This window comes from Myotis yumanensis, unplaced genomic scaffold (assembly GCF_028538775.1).
Source record: "Myotis yumanensis isolate MYYU_CA2020_CCGP unplaced genomic scaffold, mMyoYum1.0.hap1 SCAF_4, whole genome shotgun sequence".
NCBI lineage: Eukaryota > Metazoa > Chordata > Mammalia > Chiroptera > Vespertilionidae > Myotis > Myotis yumanensis.
The window spans coordinates 65971551-65983878 of record NW_027223755.1 but is presented as its reverse complement, the minus strand read 5'-3'; the positions used below and the strand labels follow the sequence as shown (position 1 = coordinate 65983878).

Genomic DNA, 12328 nt, shown 5'->3' with positions numbered 1-12328 from the left:
TAGTTTGCTGACCTCTGTACTCCTCCATGGCAATGATATAAAAGGACCTCAATCTAGTAAGTTTCTGTAGTTCTCAAGCATGAATTCCTAATCTGATCATTTTAGTTCATATTAATCTACCCCAGAGTGATTCTCCACTTTGTGATTCTTGCCCTTTGTTTTGGTATTGCAGTAAGGAAGGTCTCCATCTTTGAAGTTGGTTATGCCATTGGTCATAGTTGGGTGCGATAGCCTATAAATCCACTGTATACCTTTGCTCAGTTTATGCACACCAAGTGCAGAGTTACAATGCTATGTTAGCTATTTTGAGTTACAGACACTAAGTTAGATATTTAGGGTCACTTGGATTTAATTCATTCGGTAATTATACATGTTCTTGCACTATGCTGGCTGTTAGGAATCTAATAGATGGAGGAGCAAAATAGACATGGTGTTTGTCCTTAAGAAATTGAGTCTAGGTTAAGGAGATCTACCAAGAACATTACAATTGATTACATGGAATGTCCATGTTATTTTATGAGATCCAGTCTTATACATGACTACACTGATGGGGGAGAGTGGAAGTTTTTAATATTGTTCTAACCGCTGCCCTGCAGGTGCTGGACCTACCGGCACCACAGACACAGCTGCCGTGCTTCACCTGTGACGTCAGGGCACAGAGGAAGTGGCTATTTCTGCACTCAGTGCTCAGAACAGTGGTCACTAAGAATGGTTTGTAGCATGACATTCCTGGGAAAAAAAGAAAAAATATATATTCTACCCAAAACCCTATGAGATTTTTTTTAATCTTCATAATTCTGTGTTTATCAATGAACAAATAGATTAAATATTTTTGAAAAAGATTTTATACTAATGCAACATTAAACATTCTAATACTATAATTTAAAGTAATAAAAAAGGCGTTAGCAACATGGTAATGACTACATATAAGAACAGTAGAAAGGGTTTAATTATTCAGTAGTAATAGGATAATACTAAATAAAAACAACAAACTTAGATTTGTAATTTACTGTATACCTGGAATTGTAAATTCCAGATAAGTAAAGATTAAGATGACTACATTCTTTAAAATCACAATGAAGGAAATGTAGGTAACTATCTGATCTGAGTGGAGAAGGACTTTTTAAACAAGAAGCAGAGGGAAAGATCTATAAAGGAAAATATTTATTGAGACAACATGAGAATATAAAGCATTGATGTCAGGAAACACTATATAAATTAAAAAGTGAACAGCCAACTGGGAAAGAATATTTGCAATACATATGGGGAAAGGTTAATATCTGTAATACACATCAAACACTAAGAAGTCAGCATCCTGTCAAAATGGGCAAAGAACATGAACAGACAATTTAAAAATAAAGTCACATGTCCAATAGATTTATGAAAAAAATTAACCTTAAATAATCAAGGAAATGAAAACTAAAAGTCATCTTGGAACCATATGGGCAAAAAATATTTAAATGATATATCTATAGTTGTTGAGAATAAAGCAAAACAGATATGGCTGGCAGAAGTATATGCTACAATAGTTTATGGGGGTGGGGAGACAATCTCTCAGAAGCTTTAGCCACATAATTCCATTTTCAGGAATTTTTCCTATTGTTCTTCATTGCAGCATCATACAACAAAGAAAACTGGTAACATATCCAGTAATTGGTTGTTGGTTAAATTATGGTACATCCAGCATATAGGTAATTATCTTAAGATGGACAGATGGCGCCCTAACCGGTTTGGCTCAGTGGATAGAGCGTCAGCCTGCGGACTGAAGGGTCCCAGGTTCGATTCTGGTCAAGGGCATGTACCTTGGTTGCGGGCACATCCCCAGTGGGGGGTGTGCAGGAGGCAGCTGATCGATGTTTCTCTCTCATTGATGTTTCTAACTCTCTATCCCTTCCCCTTCCTCTCTGTAAAAAATCAATAAAAATATATTTTTTTAAGAAAAGATGGACAGATGGCCATAGACGGGGTCTTCTGTCTTGTAGCCTGGTTTTGACAATATTTAAAAGGTGTGGGGAAAGAGCAAAATCTTATATTTACCTCCCCCACACTTTTTAGAGAGTGAGAGGGAGGGAGGGAGGGAGAGGGAAGAACATCAATGTGAGAGAGACATATCAGTTGGTTGCCTCCTAAACTCAGGACGAACCCCCAACCCAGGTATGTGCCCTTGACTAGTAATTGAACCTGCAACCCTTCTGTGCCCGGCTGACACTCTACCACTGAGCCACATTGGCCAGGGCACCCCTTCCCCTTTTTATTCAAATAATGTTACCTAGAAGGGGAAGAGATGTACATGGGAAGTAAATATTTCTCAGTGATAAAGCTGTAGGAAGTAGCTGACCACATACTGTGTGAGAGAAAATGAAGCATATGTCGTATCTAGATGAATTGCCAAAGAAGCTAAGTAGTGCAATAACCTCCAAAACCTTACCCAGACTGTGAAATAACTTTAAAGAGGCAATTTTTGACTCCTGAGATGTTGACTCTGGTGGTTTTGTGGTCACCTGGACAGAGGCTGGGCCAGCCAGCTCTGAATTCTGTCTCATTTTTAAGTGGCACTTGGTCATCAGTATTAAGCCAGGTACCTGGATTTTTTGAGTTGAATTATGTTCATGTGGTATGAACTGTCCACGGGTATGTGTGTCTGTTGTCTTCCACTCCTTTCGTGGAGAAAAGTATCCTATGTGTCCTCATACAGAATCCCTTTCCTAAGTAATTATTCTTTTCTTTCCCAAGGCTCCCACAGTGCCTGAAAGTGGTCAACCAGCATTTGGATAGCTTTCCATTTTACTTTTTCTAGATTAAGAAGTTCAACTGATGGGAGGTAGGTCATAGGGGCAGGGAAGGGAGAGAGCCTTTGTTCGGTGAGGCTTCTTAGAACAGTGTCTGGGCTTCCTGGTGTGACAAGCAGATATCTCTAAAGCTCTCTGTGCCTTGAAACCCCACACTTTCTGGAGAATACCTTCGCCATAGCTGCTTTTTTCTGTGGAGGTTGCCCAGTAATCACTGTGAAATGATAAGGAACACAGAGCCACCAAATATGTTTTCTGAGTTAATTGGGTTTGCACCTGTTGCTTATCTGTGCATTTTTGCCCTTGTCAGCTGATTGCCAGAATGAAGCTTAGTACACTGGGGGCAGAAATTCGGGCTAATGGATTCCAGAGTGACGGGACAGCTCTGTATTCTGTGCTTCTTCTTTAGTCATTAGAGTCATGAAAACGGTCCCCTGTGTGATGGGAAGTTATCTTGTGCCCTGCTGCAGTTATGCTCTGAAGAACCTGTCTCAGGAACTTCCTTGTTGACATGCGCAGTTGTGAGTTAGAGGTTTTGTGTTGAAGACCATCTGAGTGAGCTTCCAGGAATTCATGGTCTGAGATTTGATGAGGTCATGGCCAAACACCCCTGAAAAACAGAAACGGTTCACAAGAGCATCCAGCATATTTGAAACCAAAGTTTGAGACACTCATCCCCAGCACTTGGGAGGAGTCTCAGTTCAGGATGCGTTCAGGATGCAGAAATCCTGATATTGGGAGCCAAACATTCACTCTTTACTTTCGGAGAATCTCATTAGTGCAAAGATATTGAGAGTAACTTGGCAATATGTGGGTCCTAACCCCCCAATTTCAAGTCTTGTCCTTAAAGATCAGCTCCTCAGGGCTTCAGTGTGGGAGCAGAACACTCAGAGGTACTTGCTCATACTGCATTGTTGGCCCCATTAGCAAAGAGAACACAGTCCGCAATGTGACTTTTTGTCAAACTTTATAAAGTGTGTTAGAGATTAACACACAATTTTAAAGGACTCAAGTAAGGGGAGCTGTAAAAGTCAGTAAGTACCACCTTGAACTGTTATCATATATTGAAAATAGCATGTTTATAGTGCTTGTAACATGCGGCACTTATATAAACACTTCCCCATCTCCCCAGTATCCCTGGAAAGTGAATAGGGTAGGTATTAACTTCCACAGAACAGATAAAGCAGCAGGGGTGGGTGGGGGCATGCAGAGATTGGGCCCTGAGGTACTTTCATTACAGGCCCACCCACACAAGCAGCCGAGCTTCCCATCATTCCTGTGGTGGTGGTTTGTCAGAAATTTTCAGAAATGTGGCTTCTTGCCCGAGAGATGGGAAGAGGGGGTATTGCCCAGTTCTACAAGAAAAGGATGTTTGTTTCTGCCACAAAGTAGAAATGAAGTCCATTGAAGAAAAGGATAAAAGAAATAATGGAACTAGGTACATCCTACGGCTCTACTTGCCCTTGTTTAAAAGAAGTAATTGCTGGGAAGAAAGAAAAAACTTGAATATAGACACATTCGTTACTTCCTCTCCATGAACACCAGACCCACTGATGATCTTGTCCTTTAAAAAATAATAATAAAGCCACTTGTGCATCTTATTAAAAATCCTAAGAATTTTACATTGGAGTTGAAACGTGGGGCATCCACCTAATTCTACATAGTAGTTATGGCAGAGGTATCATGTACTTGCCGTGCCCAGAAGAAAGTGCTTTTTACTTAACCGAAGTGAAGTTGGGCAATGCATCAATGCTGGAGCAGAATAAAAACATATCATTTATGCTGATCTTCCAAGCAGTGCCCTTCTCTGAATTGCCTCTTGCTGCTTGAATAGCTACTATTACGAGGCATTTTATTTTCAAGACAGTCCTCTGATTGTTCCCCACTCTCACAGCAGCGCCTGGCGGCAGAGCTTTCTATTTTCTTCCCAGGTCATCCCACCCCAGTTCAAAAGGTGCCCTGTCACGGGGAAGAGGGCAAGTCGATGCATTTTAAGAAACCACCCTTGTGTCTCCCCGTGGCCAGAAGGTGACCAGCAATGAGTTTCTGAACTTGAACATTAACCCCTTTGCTCTGTACCTGAGCCGTTTGACCGAGTCTGAAAAGGGCATTCTTTTGCCAGAACAGCCTCCAGCTATTTCTCATGCCACAGCTCAACTCCGCCCAATTATCTAAGCTTGAGTGCTCCTGACAGTGCTGGGTTGGGAGGGTGTAGGGCTAACATTACAGGAGATGATGCAAGGTGAAGGCTTTGACACATTTAGGTGCAGAAATGTTGCTGCAAGAAGAAGTCTTTCAAAGGGTCCATGGTTGTTGTTGTTTTTCTTGACCTATAATGCTAATTTAATTATCTTCTCTTTATTTTTCTTCTGGGTTTCTTGGCTTCCTTCAGAATTAATGGCTGCCTCCATGCATACGGCCTACCCATTCTATTTCCCCTTTCCTCCTACCTTTGATTTTTTTTCCTCTTCCCTTCTTAGCCACAAAACAGTAAGAGTAATGCAGGTCATTGTCTCTTCTTCCCCTCTCCCCAGGTCAAAGGGCAGGCATCTGGGACAGTGGCGGTTCCAATATTTCTATGCAGGCAGATGCTCTGGGAAGGAAGGGGGAGACAAGAGGGGCTTGTCTTAAAGCTCTGCCTGCTTAGCCAACACAGTCTTTACACCAATTGGTTGCTTCTACTGAATGCCTACAGGAGCAGTCGTGGATATAATGGGGCTGAAGCCTGCCTAAGATGTTGCTGCTGATCTAGCCCGAATCCAGGGGCTCTTTGCACTACAGACTGTAAGGGGCAAAACGCAGCCCATGGAATTAGCCTTGCCACGAGTCTTTTGCCCTGCCTGCTCCCCCAACTCCACTCACCCACCAATCTATTTGCCCTCTTTTCTGCCACCGCCACCCACCGGGTGGGCTTAATAAAAACATAAAGACAGCGCAAAAGCATGGGTTGCCTGGCCTGCACCTGCTATTCAAATTTGGAGATTCAGGATTCCATAAACTGCAAGTTTTGTGCATATGGCATATTCTGGAATTTGAACTCACCATAAGGGAGTTCTGCTTCATATTATCATCTTTCCTAGCATAAATTTATCATTCTGTATACTCTATTAACCTACCTCTATGGAAATCATTTGACTTATGGGGCAGAGCTAATCTTTTTTTAAAGTTTTGTAAAAAGAATGTCAATAACTGTACTTTCGTCCATAAAATGAAGTGGGAGAAAGAAATGCAAGTATATTTTTTCAGGTTTCAAAGAACAGATCATGTAAGCACTGGTCTAAATGGATATGAAGGTACTCTTAACATCTGGAGCTTATTAGGAAAAAACACATTTTCAGCAAAATTTTAACACTCCACATTTCACTTATCAATTCCTTACGGCTCTCTGGTTGCCATATTGATGCAAGATGAATAGTGCATAAGCTCCACTAGTCTTGCCGTGACATGCCGTGGTTAATATTGCGTTAGTTATGTGAAACGACTAAAAAAAAGTTCAGCATAACCTTGTGGCTTTACCTACAAGGATACTCCCAGGCTCTGTGTTTTCCCCAGGAAATGATACAATATGTTTCCACTTTTTCTTCGTGAACATAAATCCATTGCCCAACAGAATATAGTATCTGGAATGAGGTAGGATACATTTTTAATTTTTAAAATTTTGAGACAGTTGGCAAATTTTGAATAACTTTGATTTCTTTTAAGCTGGCAATTGAAAGAGGAAGTTGATAGTTGTAGATCAGATTTCTCAGCCCCTGGAAAGACTATTTCAAAGAGAGTTTAGATCTGTTCCACTGCCAATGGAACAGATCTTTACCTTTCGACGTCCGGCCCAGCGATTTTCAACTGCTGTGCCTCACGAATGTTTAAAACATGCAATACCTGGCAAAATATCTACTCACAGGCACTGACCTCTTTTCCCTTAGGTTGTCAAATAAAAATTTAAAAATGACAACAGACAACACAATAGCCGTCCAGTGTGAATAAATCAAAAGTATGCCTCCTTTTTTTTTTTTTTGTCAGAATTTTAGTAATTAGTCTTTTGTGTGCTATGAATTGAAAAAGGTTGGAAATCGCTGCTCTAGCCTATTATTTGGAAGAGGAACCACTCCTTTATGTTGCAATCACTTTAAGTAAGTGTCCAGTTCTGTTACAACCATTTTCTGGGTGGCTCTCGCCCAGCAGGCGTGTGAATGCCATGGCTCAGGCCATAGGGCGGCAGGGAATGAAGTGCGCAAATCCTGCGCTCCTGTCAGTGTTACTCTGTTATAGGAACCGCTATTGCCAGGGTTTAAAAACAAAACAGAACAAAACAGAAAACAAATAAGCAAAAGCTTACTTTGAGGTGCCCGTGCGTCCCTTGACATAACCTCTGCTTTTCTTCGCCCCATAACCGCTCTGGGGGTTGACTCACCTTTTCTGCTCCAGTGCATCTGTTGGTGTAAAATGAGAGAATCATCAGGCTGGAATGATTCCGAGAGGCCATAGGCTAAACACTCGGGCAGGGCTGCACCCACATTATCCCAGAGAGAGGAGACTCGCCCCTGTCTTGAAAGGCCTTCCAGAGGGGAATCCCACAGCCTGCGCTGCACCTTCTAAGACCTAACAAGCATCACTGTCAGGGTCGACGGGTACAGCAAACCTGAATCCCCCTTCTGCAATGCCAGCCCATGGACCGGGGCTGTGCACCACTGCCCTACATGTGAGAGCACATCATGTACCTGTCGGCTACCGCTAATTCACTTCCCACCTCAGAGCGAGGTGATCCCATTCCACTTCTGTGATATTTTTCTGGGAGCCCAGAAAGAAGCTCAATCTTTTTGATAAACGATGCTCTGGATTGAAATTGATGGGAAGACTATCTCACAGAGTCTTTGGATCTCATAATCCTGCTAATCCATCTCAGAATGGCACTTGCATTTGAACTATAATATCACCAGCACTGTTTCATCATTAGCATTTCAGGATTTTGACCTCACAGGGCAGCTCGCTCGGCCTCTACGGAAACTGCGTCTGAATGCCGTTGTTTTCTGCCTCTGCATTTGCTTCTCTGCCTAGTGATTGACAGGAACAACTTCTTTAGCAGTGAAGCTTAGCTTTAATAGTTTGGGGGAATTTGGGTTTTGATATTGTTGAAACTGCAGTATTTCTAGTCGCTGCTGGATTTAGGCTTTCCTTTGACATCTTTATGTTGGAAATGGTTTATTCTTTGACAGAAATCTTTAAGACATTTTCTGCTCCCTGCCTTTCTGCTTTCAGGAAACAAAATAAGGCGGCTTTAGGGAATTTTTCTGTTTGCGTTCCAGTGGTGTGTCTGCAAGGAGGTAGAGAAAAGGAGTGTTGGGGCGGAGGTGGGCATTGCAAGGGACTCGAGGATTAGATGTCACCTCTCTTGCTGTGTTATGTTTGAACTAAGGATGAGGCCTGACTGTGGGCTTGGGAAGATGTGCAGCTCTGCCCGCCCTTATAAGTCCAGGAGCAATTTAATTTGCACATGAACCTATATCGTGGGACGGGAGCAGTGCCATATCCTCTGCCGTTGGTGATTGCCCCAAAGCTCCCCACCTGCCCGAGCAACACGCAGCACTGAGCCCTGTCTGGGACCACGTGTGTGTTTGTTGGGAGCCACACGCATGGGCTGAAAGATGATGCCTCCCCATAGGAGCTCCTTCCATTTAGAGAAAGTCTGAAGCAACGGATCAAACATGCACCCAGAGGAACATTTCTCCCCTCAGACCACCGGTGCGGCCTCCTCTTTACCCCTCCTGCTGCTTCCCGCCAAGGGAAGAGGGTGTTAGAGAAGAGTCCCACGGCAGCACACAGGTGGAGACCTCGTGTTGTCTGCAGCTCCCCTTCTGAGGTTAGTTAGTTCTGCCATCACACACACACACACACACACACACACACACACACACCCCGTACTTCATTAATTTCAGAATTAATTTCAGAATTAGCCTGTGAGATGGAGGGGGCAGGAAAGGGGAATAAATCACCTCATACGAGAGAAAATTGTCAAGGCATCTTTGATAAAAGTGTTCCTTAGAGGGAACGGGGAAAGGAGGCTCTTTTCGTTGAAATAATGCTGAGTTGTTAAGCTCCTATCTGAGTTACATTGTGTTGTGGTTTCTAGAGGCAAAGTGGCAGGAAACCCGGAGGGAGAAGCGGCTCCTCGCAGGAAAGAGCCGGAATGCTGTCAAGCTGGCCTCAGCCGCAGTGTTTCGTTCTAGCCTGTGGCCACCGGCTTGTGTTACAGCTTTCATCGCTGTTCTGACTTGTTTGTGATTTGGCAGGGGACTGTGAAGTCTCACCCGGCCCTGGCCAGGCTGGTGCTGGCCGGGGGGGACGGGGCACACCCGCTTTGGGGAGTGGACGGCTCGCTTGCAGGACCGGGGTCTCTATGGGTCTGTTTGGCCACAGAGCTCCCCTTGCCCTTCACCTGCCGAAGCTTCTGCCCTCCAGCGCACAGGGGGTCTCGCTGAAACTCCCTTTGGATACCAGTGGCTTCTCCCATGTGAGCTGTGTGCTATAAACCATCTGGTGCTGGGCGGCATCCAAATCTGCAATCTTAGCTTCTCGGATTCCCTCCCTTGGCCCACGCCAGCTCTGTGATCTGCAAATGCGTGACCCCCGATACCCACAGTAAAGGAGATGCGGAGACGGCGAGTGGGATGGGTCAGATTGCGAGTTTGGGGTTTCAGATCCTAGAAAAACTTACTCTGCCTCAGTTTCTTTATCTGCGAAATGAGGTAATAATAGCGCCTATCTTGCTTTGTGAGAATCCAGTGAAAACCCATGGGAGGCGATTGCGTGGCCCCTGGCACACAGGAAGTGTGCTGCCAGCATTCACGGCAGGTCGTGCCTGGTTCTAGGTAGCTCTCATCAAAAGGGACATTGGCATCCTTGCAGGCCACTGTACGGCAGGGGATTGTTGTCGAGATTTGACGACTTAGAGAAGATGCTAATGATACAGTGAACTATTTGGTGAGTTTGCAGTATAGAAGAGAGTACTATATTAAACATATTGTTTCACATATGCTATGTTAAGTATATTTACATTAGAAAAATGTCTGACATATTTGCTAGTGATGTGATCTCTAGATGGTGGGGTAAGGATAATGTAAGTTCTTTTATCTGAATTTTCTAATTTTCTAAATTTATCCATTCCACAAATAGTGTCTGAAGTTCGACCATGTGCCAGGCACAGTTCATCTTGTTCGTTGGCTATTTTCCCAGTTTCTTGACATGCCTGCCTTCTTGGAACTCAGAGTCTCATGGGGGAATGAATCAACCAGAAACCTGTATAATATATTGTCAAGTAGTAATAAGTGTTATAAAAAATAAAGAGTAAAAGGATAGAGAAGGGGGGTTGCGGGTAAGGAAAACTTGTTCCAGGTGGTTGGTGGAGATGACGAGAAGGCAACCTGAATGAATTGAGGGAGGAGTGAGTATTCATATGGGAAATTACGATTCCTATGTTAAGCTGTTATATATAGTTCTCTATTTTGTTGACAACATGGTGTATTATGCATATCGTGCAATTTGCCCGACTAATCACTTTTTTTATTATGAACAAATCTTTGTGCAGATCCTTGCTCATAGTAAGCTTTACCATTTAGATACATTTTTATGATAACTGATTTTGGGATCACTGTACATGTCCCACTTGGTTCTTGATCCTCTCTTACCTCATGAAATGTAAGCTGGGGATGGGGTTACAGACCGGGTCTGAGGCTACTCCAGTTTCTAGGCTGTTTAGGATTCATGTGTTTGCCTGCTTACCTGCAGGCCCAGCCAGGGTGCAGGCAGGGAGCAGCTGACTCAGTTGCACATGTTGAAAGGCAAAGTGTAGACTACTGTGACGAATGTGATCCGGGCCTCCGTGTGATGAGTCATCCTGATTGCTTAATCAAGGTTTCTGTAAACAAGGAGAGAGCATAGTAACCCATCACTCTTTCAAGGCCCAATTTTACCTTGACACTTTTTAGCAAGCACAAAGCATGGCGTGGTGCTCATAATAATTAGGATGATAGTGGTCATGGTGGCCGACATTCTGCCAGGCAGCCTGGTGGTTAAGTGATTTACCTGCAGTATGTTCATTTAATCTTCACCGCTCTGTACGGTTATTGTTCCCGTATCACAAGGTAAGTAAGCTGAGGCTGGGAAAATTTTTAACAGCATCACCGAGGCTAAACTGATACTCGGGACTGGGGTTTGTGTTTCTGTTTTGTGAGAGTGATAAAACCTATGTCCTTAACTAAGGAATTTCCCCCCATTGTTCCTCTCCCTGCACTCCCTCTCCCAGTCTCTCCCTTTTCTGGGAAGATGGTCCTGCTTGGGATCAGTATTGGCTGGTTCAGGTGGTTTGGGAAGGAGAGAAGGTTCAGATCGTTCCTTCTATTTAAACACACTGTTCTCTGAAGCAGCCAGCAGGGCTCTGATGGGAGAGAACGCTGAGCAGACTTGAAATGTGTCTCTCCCGCCCTTTCCCGGTGCTTCGGACGCCATGTACCGGCAAGTGGCCCATCCGTCAGCAGCCCTGGGTGAGGACGGAGAAGCCCAGCTTGCCTGTGCCCTCACTGAAATGGGAGCTTGTTTATGGCATCAAGCACTTAAAGTGACTTTCTTTAAATGAAATAGTGCATGTTAAAGTATCTTTTAAAAGTTGACAGTGCATTTAACGACTGTATTGAGTGTCTCAAATCAGCAACAACTTGGCTGTATCCTGTTCTCTAATGAAAAGTCTGAACGTGTGTGCCTTGAGTTTTTATATAAAGTTTATATGTATATATTAATACATGTAAATTTATATATGTATGTATCTGTATATACATGTATACACACACACATACTCAAATTTAAATCTTCAGTCATTTTTCCAATGAAAAAACACTGTCCTCAATTCAGTAAAAATAAAGGGGGGTGGGGTGGGGGGAGGAGTCTTTTCAAAACTGTTGCTGTAAAATACTAGGCCTTTCCTAATCTGCGGAGTTTATTGACTATTTCACCATTAAAGGTACTTTGTTTCTCTGGAATGAGGAATTCAATACGTGCTGAATTGGATCAATATAAAAATTTATGAACAATGCAGGCCTTGTCAGGAACTCTTTACTCCTGTTCATATAATTCTCGGTGGGAGTTTCTGCCTCAGGGATCACATCAGTAGTTAGAGCACGCTGAAATATTCATGTCCTCTGATTAGCCGGATTTAATTGTTACATCTTCATCTCCTTCAGGATGTGTCATTAGGATGCAGCCCACCTTGAAATGTAAGTGGAGGCTGCTGGTTTATTGCAGGGTCTTTATTTTGCCTGTGTTCCTTTACAAATAACCTTGTATACACATGTAATTCTGGTTTCCTTTGGAAATAACACCATCAGAAGTATGAAGTTATTTGTTAGTGGAAAATACCAAGTTATTTATTCCTACTAGCAACTCTTGTATTATAATATTTGTATAGTAAAATTTAAAATATATATAATATGCTACTGTTTGGATTTTTTAAATTTTTTTAAGCTCTATTAACTAAAGTGAGCTCTCCTCCC

The 12328-nt window shown here is 43.0% G+C and overlaps 1 protein-coding gene and 1 non-coding gene across 3 annotated transcripts in view; both read left to right on the top strand.

Moving 5' to 3' along the window:
- The window catches only part of MCC (MCC regulator of WNT signaling pathway), a 299306-nt gene that overhangs the window by 180351 nt on the left and 106627 nt on the right, over positions 1 to 12328 (top strand). The window lies entirely within an intron of this gene.
- Positions 594 to 729, top strand: LOC139009653 (small nucleolar RNA SNORA43). The gene has a single exon (XR_011471374.1). It is a non-coding gene; the product is annotated as a small nucleolar RNA SNORA43 (small nucleolar RNA).